The sequence below is a fragment of the Oncorhynchus mykiss genome, chromosome 6, assembly GCF_057628025.1.
Source record: "Oncorhynchus mykiss isolate SJ-2025 chromosome 6, ASM5762802v1, whole genome shotgun sequence".
In the NCBI taxonomy this organism is placed as follows: Eukaryota; Metazoa; Chordata; class Actinopteri; order Salmoniformes; family Salmonidae; genus Oncorhynchus; species Oncorhynchus mykiss.
This window is the reverse complement of record NC_143027.1, coordinates 55,894,797-55,905,510: the sequence shown is the minus strand read 5'-3', so window position 1 is coordinate 55,905,510 and position 10,714 is coordinate 55,894,797.

Sequence of the window (10,714 nt, the reverse complement as noted above, 5' to 3'; positions counted from 1 at the left end):
AGTTGCAGTGACCTTTTTTGTTTAATATATTTTGTGTGCCTCATTCTAATTTAGTATGATTTCTTTGGCAGTGACCTTTTATTTAATATATTTTGTATTCCTTAATTTTCCTCATGCGCCCAGATTATTTTATTGTAACAACGGATGGATGCCTGATGAGACCTAAGGCTCAAAATGTTATAACTTCAAAATCATCTGGGAGCATGAACAGCAGTGTGCACCATTTTGCTTTTATTTTTCACCTCATTCTAATTTTACACGATCTATGGCTTGCTGTGTTTCTCCCTTGTGTTTTCTAATTGATTCATTGCAGACTCCTCTCCCTTGGCTGTGCTCCTTGGAGATGGGAGTTGGCCCAGGCATGCCACAACTGGGCCAGATTTGATTTAAAGAGCTCCCACAAAAAGGAGCTTTCAGCCCCAGTCTAGGCCTGCTGCTGGAGGGAGAAGACACCCAGTCAGCATAGATACCAGGAGCCAGAGGGGGACCAGAGTCGACAACGCTCTCTACCACACAGATAAATGGCAATCGATCCCTCTAAGCATGTGAGGGTGAGGTCGAATACTTCTAATCAGAAGGGATCCCTCCCTCATCCATCTTTTTCTCTCTCCCTCTCTACCACTGCTGTTCCGTGGGCTGGGTGCCCACAATGGATGACGGCGCATGACTACCGACAACGAACAAGCGTTGGAATGGTGGTGGCCATCTTGAGGACCTCCAGCAGCATGGATTGTATCTCTGTATTTTCAGGTTCCATTGAGTATAATTTTTGATTTTATAAGACCTTTTTCATGCCACTTGAAATGAAATTTCATACCAATTTTGAGGTCTGCGTGCCCCACAAACCTGCTGATATTCCAATGAGTAGGCTAATCACCTAATATAGAAAGGACAAACATCATGCTGGACTCCACCTTAAACTTAAATCTGGTGCTGGATCCTCGTGTGTGTGTGTGTGTGTGTATAATCCAAAGATCAGAAATAGGTAAATAAACTTACATTTGTATTGCCGCACAAACATTCGGTACGAGCCCATGAAACATTTGCATAATTGGGCACAACCGGCAATCCCAAAGCAGTTCCTTGAACCTGAAGAAACGTTTGAAGACCATTATCTTCAGGTTCAAGGAACTGCTATGGGATTGTCAGTTGTGCCCAATTATGCAAATGTATTTATGGACTCGTACCGAACGGGGAAATTTGAGTTGGACATTTTTCATACGGTAATAATCTCCTATTCTAAGTTAATCAAAGTGTTTTATGAAATCGATGACATCTTTTTTTCATTTGGTCAGGTAACGATCTTAAATTGGAGGAATTTTTTACATACATGAATTCATTAACGCCAGCCATTAAATGATGTTAGTATCCCATAAAGAACATGTTTCCTTTTTGGAAAGATGGCAATTGCTTGCACACTGAAGTGTATAGAAAAGAACCGGATTGAAATACCTTTCTTCATTTCAACAGTTATCATACATTATTATTTTTTACCATAGCCAACTCCTTTCGCATTAGGCACATTTGTGACTGATTTCTCATTCAATGTACATGCCAAAGATTTCTGTGAACGATTCTAAACAAGAGGGAATAAAGAGTCATTATTGGACAATTGCCTTTAGAGAGTAAGACAAGCGGAATGCATTATTGCAACCACATCAAAGGAATCCCTCTCCTCTCTCAGCAACTTTGGCTGTTGAAGGAAGAGGACCAAGGTGCAGCATGGTGAGCGTACATTTTATTTTTATTATAAAAATGACGCTGAACAAAACAATAAATACTACAAAAACAAACCGTGAAGCTAAAGGCTAAGTGCCCTAAACAAAGTCAACTTCCCACAAAGACAGGTGGGAAAAAGGGCTACCTAAGTATGGTTCTCAATCAGAGACAACGATAGACCGCTGTCCCTGATTGAGAACCCTACCTATAGAGATACAAATAATAGAATATAGAATACCCACCCCAACTCACACCCTGACCAAACCAAAATAAAGACATAAACAGGATCTCTAAGATCAGGGCGTGACAGGTGTCCAACTACAGTTCTATTTCAAGGTCGATCAAGGAGGTGGTTAATTGACATTGGCACATATCACACAGTGGCCCCAGCTTTGGTAAAGCGTCTGTATCCCCTCTGAGGTTTTGCTATAAGAGACCCTCAATTTTAAGGGATTGTTTAGTTGACTCATATTGGCCTAAGGAAAAAAGCATCACATTTTATGTGTATCGTTCCTGATCGCAGTTTCCCTTGTCACGACTGTGTCCACTGTTATGCCATGATCAGAAGGAACGTTCTTATCCATCCCCAACCGGGTGAGAGGATCAAGGTTTGAGGTAGAATAACATGTAACCGTAATCGGCCGCGACCGGGAGGTCCGTGGGGCGACGCACAATTGGCCTAGCGTCGCCCGGGTTAGGGAGGGCTTGGTCGGTAGGGGTGTCCTTGTCTCATCGCGCACCAGCGACTCCTGTGGTGGGCTGGGCGCAGTGTGCGCTAACCAAGGTGGCCAGGTGCACGGTGTTTCCTCCGGCGCATTGGTGCGGCTGGCTTCCGGGTTGGATGCCGCGCTGTGTTAAGAAGCAGTGCAGCTTGGTTGGGTTGTGTATCGGAGGACGCATGACTTTCAACCTTCGTCTTTCCCGAGCCCGTACGGGAGTTGTAGCGATGAGAGAAGATAGTAGATACTACAACAATTGGATACCACGAAATTGGGGAGAAAAAGGGGTAACATTTAAAAATAAAAAAAAAATTAAGAATAACATGTAACACAAAACATGTTGTATATCTCCTTAAGTGTTCCTGTCACTTTTATTATGTGAATAATACCAAATGTGGAGTTACGACAAGGATATGTGAGCATAAGAGCTCCTTTCGCGACCATGAGGAAATTTCAAGAGCCATAATCATGAACTAAGTGCCTTACTTTATATGGGTATTGAATTGGTGAAGGCGCCATATAGGGGAGGATATGGGGATAAATTACTTCTCCAAAGAGAGATACGGTACATTCGGAAAGTATTCAGACCCCTTGACTTTTTCCACATTTTGTTACATTACAGCCTTATTCTAAAATGTATAAAATAGTAGTTTCCCCCTCATCAACCTATACACAATACCCCATAATGACAAAGCAAACACAAGTTTTTATACATTTTTCACAAACTTTACTCTGTACTTTGTTGAAGAACCTTTGGCAGCGATTACAGCCTCAAGTCTTCTTGGGTATGACGCTACAAGCTTGGCACACCTGTATTTGGGGAGTTTCTCCCATTCCTATCTGCAGATCCTCTCAAGCTCTGTCAGGTTGGATGGGGAGCTTTGCTGCACATGTAACATATGTAAATCGTACTCTCCTTGCGTTGTGTTTTGTCCAAATAAATCATCCCAGCCAGTGGTCCCAGTTGAGCTTTATTTATTTCTGTTGTTAAATAGGAAACAGCACGTTAGTTGTGCAGGGCTTAACGATGTTGATGGCTGTCGATGGTAAAATCTGTAGCATGAAAACAACTGTTGGCAGTGGGTATATGTGACCATTACATCAGTGTATGCTAGCTAACACACTTATTTACAGCAATCATATGCCAAAGCACATCCCAGAAAGACCCTCAATCCCTAACAGGTACCATATACCCACACATGTATAAATCAGTAATGTACAGCAAACTTGTACACATTGTAAAATAGAAAACAGTATTCAGAACGTGATCTACCCCTTGCATCACATTTTCATACTGGGGAGACCTAACATTCGCGATCTCCCCCTATCTGCATGCGGGGCCACTCACAACACGCCTTGTTGTCATCAGAGTTGAACCAACCAATAAGAATGCTTGAACATTGAATACACCTTTCTTTAGAGGCAAGTGGAAACATAACCAACCCTGTTACAAACAGCTCTTTTCAAGTCTCTCCAGAGATGTTTGATCGGGTTCAAGTTCGGGCTCTGGCTGGGCCAGCTCTAGGATGAGTCTTGGTGGTTCCGAACTTCTTCCATTTAAGAATGATGGAGGCCACTATGTTCTTGGGGACCTTCAATGCTGCAGACATTTTTTGGTACCCTTCCCCAAATCTGTGCCTCGACACAATCCTGTCTCAGAGCTCTACGGTTTTTGCTCTGAAATGCACTGTCAGCTGTGGAACTTTATCTAGACAAGTGTGTGCCTTTCCAAATCATGTCCAATCAATTGAATTTACCACAGGTGGACTTCCAGTCAAGTTGTAGAAAAATTTCAAAGATGATCAATGCAAACAGGATGCACCTGAGCTAAATTTCGAGTCTCATAGCAAAGGGTCTGAATACTTATGTAAATAAGGTATTTCATTTTTTTTTACAGTTCCAAAAAACGGTTTTTGCTTAGTCATTATGGGGTATTGTGTGTAGATTGCTGAGGATTTGTTTTTATTTAATCCAATTTAGAATAAGGCTGTTAAGTAACGTTATTTTGAAAAAGTCAAGGGGTCTGAATACTTTCCGAAGGATAGACTGCTTGGGCACTCTTGCCCCAGCAGGCCTTACTGATGAAATGTCTTGTTTTTTTGTAGTAGATTTTTTGTAGTAGGTTATAAGTAGCCCAAACATTTAGGTAATGACAGAATCATGTATTTGTATTGTGGGTATATCTTTTTAATTGATTTTCATGTTTCCTCCCAACTCCCTCTCCTGGGATCTCTTGATTTGGGCGAATACTGGTATTCTTGTTGTGACATTGATTGCCAGTGCCTTGCACACTGAAGAAGGGCTCATATCAGAAGGTTCGTGCAGCAATAAACATTTAAATGTAGGTTTATGTACCTGAGTGCTGTCCTATTTATGTTCTTTTGACTAATATCATAGACTAATATTTGGTGCTAATTCACCAGTTGGAGAAGTGGAAACTCAAAACACATTAGCTAGATCCCTACCTCCTAAATATAATTTTCACTTGCAGTAGCAATGTTTGAATCTAACAGTAAAGTAATGACTAATGTCCTAAAATAACGTTGCTGCCATAGCCTAATACCCAATGAGGCCGTTGTAATCAGACGGCCGACGCACTTGCAATGGCCAATGCTCAAATCCATATCAATATCTCGGTTGTAAAATAGACAGCTGAGAAATAAAAAAAATTACACCTGCACAAAGGTGAGAACATACTCTCTTCAACTGTGACAAGTATTACTAAGGATATATGTGTTTTTCTTAAAGCTAGGATCAGAACACGTTTGTTTTCTACAGGAGCGCAGTGGGAAAGGTTGCAAAAAGTGGCTCGCTCATTATCACTGCAGCAGGCCCAAGTGAAACAGGAAATGGTCAGGGCAGACACTTCCATTTAGAGGAATTATGAATCTTTTGCTTTACTGTTTGACCAAATAATTGAATAGCTAAATAGTTGACTAGCTAGCTAACAAGTGCGCTAAATAGTGTGTGTGTGTGTGTGTGTGTGTGTGTGTGTGTGAACCCAAGATGATTGTGAAATAAAACTTAAAAACGTTAATCATTATAACTTTATCTGTGAGGTGACCTGGGATCTCAGAACCTTGCTTTTTTTTTTTAAACAGTGTTTTCGGTAAATAAAAGCTGTTTACAAAATAAAATTGTTTTAAGTGTTGACATGCATTTACTAGCCTACATCTCTGGAGAGCACAAAATCCATTGTGTGAAATTTGTCATTCAAAAGATGGAGGTGTATTCTAACACTTGTACAGTAAGAGAACATGCCCCCTAGTTACAGTAAAACTGAACATGTGGAAAACTCACATTGTGACAACTACTAGTTGAGGATTTGGGAGGAGACGGAATTGTTGGTGCTTTGGTGTCAACCAAAAAATGTAAACACGAAAATCCATGGCTGTTTCTCAGCTATATGGCACAAAGCAGGTCAATACATTTCTAGCTCCCTTAGGGCACTATTCAGTCTGTATCGCTGAAGACTTACAGATTGCGTGATAGAAATGTAAAGGTAATTTCTGATTGAGCCGCCATGCAGTCTCTGCAAACATGAGGATATTGCCTTTACATTTCAATCACACTAACGCTGCACTTCCGCGATACGGACTGAATAGAGCCCTGAGTTCCTATGATATATCACTCAGGGCATCTGGCCACAGTCTTTATCAACAGTCTTTTTTTTTTTGTTATGATTTACTGTCTGTCGATTTGGGAGTAAGGGGGGAGTTTCTCCACCTTTGGGGACCACTTTTCTATCTGCACTCAAAGGATGTTTGTTGCAGGGCTCATTATTAATTGTTCGGTTCCTTTTCGTCTCTCAGCAGAGCCACATAAGTCATTGATTTGTTCACCTTTGTGTCTGTATAGCCTCTCCCGTGGAGTGCACATTGCACTGTTTAGGCTGTTACATCTGTTAGTGTCAATTGTCTAATAAAAAGCTAATCAGTCTGGCACTTCAATTTAGCAAGCAAATTGCTGTCCATCTGTAATTATTGGGACAGCAGTGGTGATTTTAGCATGTAAATCTTGGTGGGGCAAACTCTACATATATTGTTTTAGATGCATGCCAGCAAAGCCACTACACAACACTAAACAGTACAGAAATTGTAGTGGCGATCTTAGCATGTAAATCTTGGGGGACAAACTCCCAATTTTTGTTTAGATATATGCCAGTAAAGCCACAACACTAAACAATAGATTAAATGCAATATAATGGTGAGAAACGCTGCCCACAAACTGTTAGGGCCTACATAAAGCTGTCCCAACAGCAGAGCTTTCTTTTCAGCACCATGGAGTGACTTCTTACCACTGCTACACCTGGCCATCAATGGAGCCTTGTCTGGCGGTGAAGGAGTTCATTCAGCCTCATTTACTGCCTTTTTAAAAAGCTTAGCTGAAATGACTGACTTGCTTAAAGAAATGTGGTTTCTACTGACAATTGAGATGTACAAACTATGGCATAAGGGAACGATGAGCGGATAAGAGGCGATCCGTAGTTTCACTAAAGACATTAATGAGCGAGCTAGGACGACGTAGTCAATATAACTATTTGTTTAGCACGTTTGAAATGTACAGCAACAAAATTCCGAACATTGGCCGTTCTTACAGTATTTTCCCTGTGCACCAAGTCAAAACCGTAGGATAAATAAAGAGGGCATATAAGCAGGCAATGAAAGCTCTTACAATATTTGATGACGATTCTCTAAAACAGGCTTGTACACCACCAAGTCAGAACATTAGGCTAAGTTATGAGGGGGAAAGGGACCACAATTAGGGTGAGGCACATGGGCTACTAACAGCTTACTACACACACTAAGTATTACTTTCTTAGCTACAGTATACATATCTCCCTGGCATATTACATTATTTCTGCAGCAGCATACAATACATTTCTGGAGTCACCTTGTTGTGCGGTGCTCACTTGAACAGAAATATGGTGCGCCGGTCCTTCTTGTGGGCAAATTCCGAGTTGGATGACCATTCAAAACCTATTTTCCCAGTCGGAGCTCGTGGTTTTCTGAATCACCAGTTGTCTTGAAGTCACTGAAGTCTGAGATGTCCAGTTGTTTTGAATGGGGCAGAAGTCATGCTGGATTGACAGTATGACCAGTGTATTCAACATTTTCTGGCCTATGGTGTTGCGTGTGAATGTTTATCCTAATGTTTATCTTAAGCTTGGAAAAAGAAACCCAGACTTGGACCGGGCACCCCCTCCACTGAATAGCAGGCAGGAGCCACTGATTCCTTCCAAACCACTCATTGTTGAATTTGTGATTTCCAACTTGTGTAATGTTTATGTCCAATGGCCGATGAGCATCGATACATTTTATCTATCATTTCTATTCATATGACAAGTGTCTGTGTGCCACCCTTTTCCTTGATGACAGCTTTGCACACTCTTGGCATTCTGTCAATCAGCTTCACCTGGAATGCTTTTCCAACAGTCTTGAAGGAGTTCTCACATATGCTGAGCATTTGTTGTATGCTTTTCCTTTACTCTGTGGTCCAACTCATCCCAAACCATCTCAATTGGGTTGAGGTTGGGTGATTATGGAGGCCCGGTCATCTGATGCAGCACTCCATCACTCTCCTTCTTGGTTAAATAGCCCGTACACAGCCTGGAGGTGTGTTGGGTCATTGTCCTGTTGAAAAACAAATGATCGTCCTACTAACAGATGGGATGGCGTATCGCTGCAGAATGCTGTGGTAGTCGTGCTGGTTAAGTGTGCCTTGAAATCTAAATAAATCATGACAGTGTCACCAGCAAAGCACCCTCACACCTCCTCCTCCATGCTTCACAGTGGGAACCACACATGCAGAGGTTATCCGTTCACCTACTCTGCATCTCACAAGGACATGGCAGTTGGAACCAAAAATCTCTAATTTGAACTCATCAGACCAAGGACAGATATACACCAGGCTAATGTCCATTGCTTGTGTTTCTTGGACCAAGCAAGTCTTCTTGTTGTGACGTGACTATCATTAATATGATGACTGCTATTCATTGAATAATTACCTCCTATGTTTATTTATAACTCAATTAAATTAATAATGTAACAATTAATTCATTAGTAATTATGTTTCCTGAATTAACTCAAGAATATATTGATATCATACCAGTCATCAATCAATCATTTCCTCATATCAGTCTCATTCTGAGTGTTGCATAATCCTAGCCTAAGTGATGAATCAGCGATACACAAATTGGCTTAATTATTTATTTACTAACTAAACAATCACACATAATTACATAAATACACACACACGGTATAGGTTATATTGATTGCTAACATAATGCAATGAAAAGTCCCTGGTGGACTAACCCGATAGGACGGCTGGTTACACAATGGAAAGAGGTGGGGAAAGACAAAGAGCGGGAGAGACAAAGACTACAAGACCAGAAACTTTACATACTAACTGCCGACTGGGAATGTTTTGGTCTAGTCTTCAACTTCTTCACTCGTCGAGAGTTTCAGAGGGTCTTACCATTTTCTGGTCTTGTAGTTTTAACCATTTCGTGACATCCGCCTTACACCGTCCGCCTGCTTGGTCTAATGTACATTTCGTTACGAGTCCTTGAAAGCACTACAGCCTGAAAGGCGGTTCCATCATGTTGACACAAACTCTGAGCTCACTTGGGCATAGCTACTGACTGGCACAAGTTTGCAAGAAAAACAATTCTCATTTAGAAGGCTAAAATCACATTTCTATCTTTTCACAAAGAATTTCATATTTAACCATAAGTTTTACAACATTTAGATGTAAATCTGATATATATATATATATATTGTGAAAGCTTTTAAAGTTACAATGTTTCCGTCATAACGTCTTTCTGATCATTTTAATGACATCACAAAATAGACATTAATTTTCTATATTCCATCTGTCATAATTCCCAATATTTGGATTTTGAAATATATTGTCCCAATGTTGATTGTTTGATGTTTGAAGTTTTGGCAGTCTCTCTCTGTTGTAACAAAGGGATTTTTAACTTCTCCATACTGCAGGGGCAAGAGAGAGAACGTTTACGACTGGTCGTCAAGTCATAAAACCGTCCCAACTCCCCCAGGAGAGGGGTTCTGGCTATCTTCTAACATTTTCCTAGCCGATGGGTCCTTTTGATCCTCTCCAAGGCTAGAGAGTCATTACATTCTTATTGGTGTCCTATAGTAGTGGTTTCTTTGCAGCAATTCGACCAGTAAGGCCTGATTCACGCAGTCTCCTCTGAACAGTTGATCTTGAAATGTGTCTGTTACTTGAACCCAGTGAAGCATTTATTTGGGCTGCAATTTCTGAGGCTGGTAACTCTAATGAACTTATCCTCTGCAACAGAAGTAACTCTGGGTCTTCCTTTCCTGTGGCGGTCCTCATGAGAGCCAGTTCCATCATGGCGCTTCATGGTTTTTGCGACTGCACTTGAAGAAACTTTCAAAGTTCTTGAAACTTTCAAGATTGACTGACCTTCATGTCTTAAAGTAATGATGGACTGTTGTTTCTCTTTGCTTATTTGAGCTGTTCTTGCCATAATATAGACTTGATCTTCTGTGTACCAACCCTACCTAGTCACAGCACAACTGATTGCCTCAAACGCATTAAGGAAAAGAATTCCACAAATTAACTTTTAACAAAACACACCTGTTAATTGAAATGCATTCCAGGGGTTCTACCTCATGAAGCTGGTAGAGAGAATGCCAAGAGTGTGCAAAGCTGTCATCAAGGCAAAGGGTGGCTACTGAAGAATCTCAAATATAAAATGTATTTTGATTTGTTTTACACTTTTTTGGTGAAAACATGATTTCATAGTTTGATGTCTTCACTATTATTCTACAATGTAGAAAATAGTAAAAATAAAGAAAAACCATTGAATGAGTATGTGTGTCCAAACTTTTGACTAGTACTGTATATAAAAAATATGAACTAGCTAGCGTCAGCCAAGTTATTTTGTTAAATCAAATCATCAAATCAAATCAAATTTATTTATATAGCCCTTCGTACATCAGCTGATATCTCAAAGTGCTGTACAGAAACCCCGTTACAGTTAACTACCTTGATGTTGCAAGTCCCATCAGCCTCCAACAGTTTCAAATTTTAATTTAGAAAATTCAGACTGCGACAAGATTCATCTGATGCATTCTAAAAGTAAAATATTATACTGCTCCCTCGGTCTCGAGACGCTTGAGAATGCTTACATGCTGATCACACCGCTCGCATTACGTGCGCGAGCGTTGCAAAATAAATGTACACATACGTTATTCAATCATTTCATCCAAACTGCTTGCACGCTT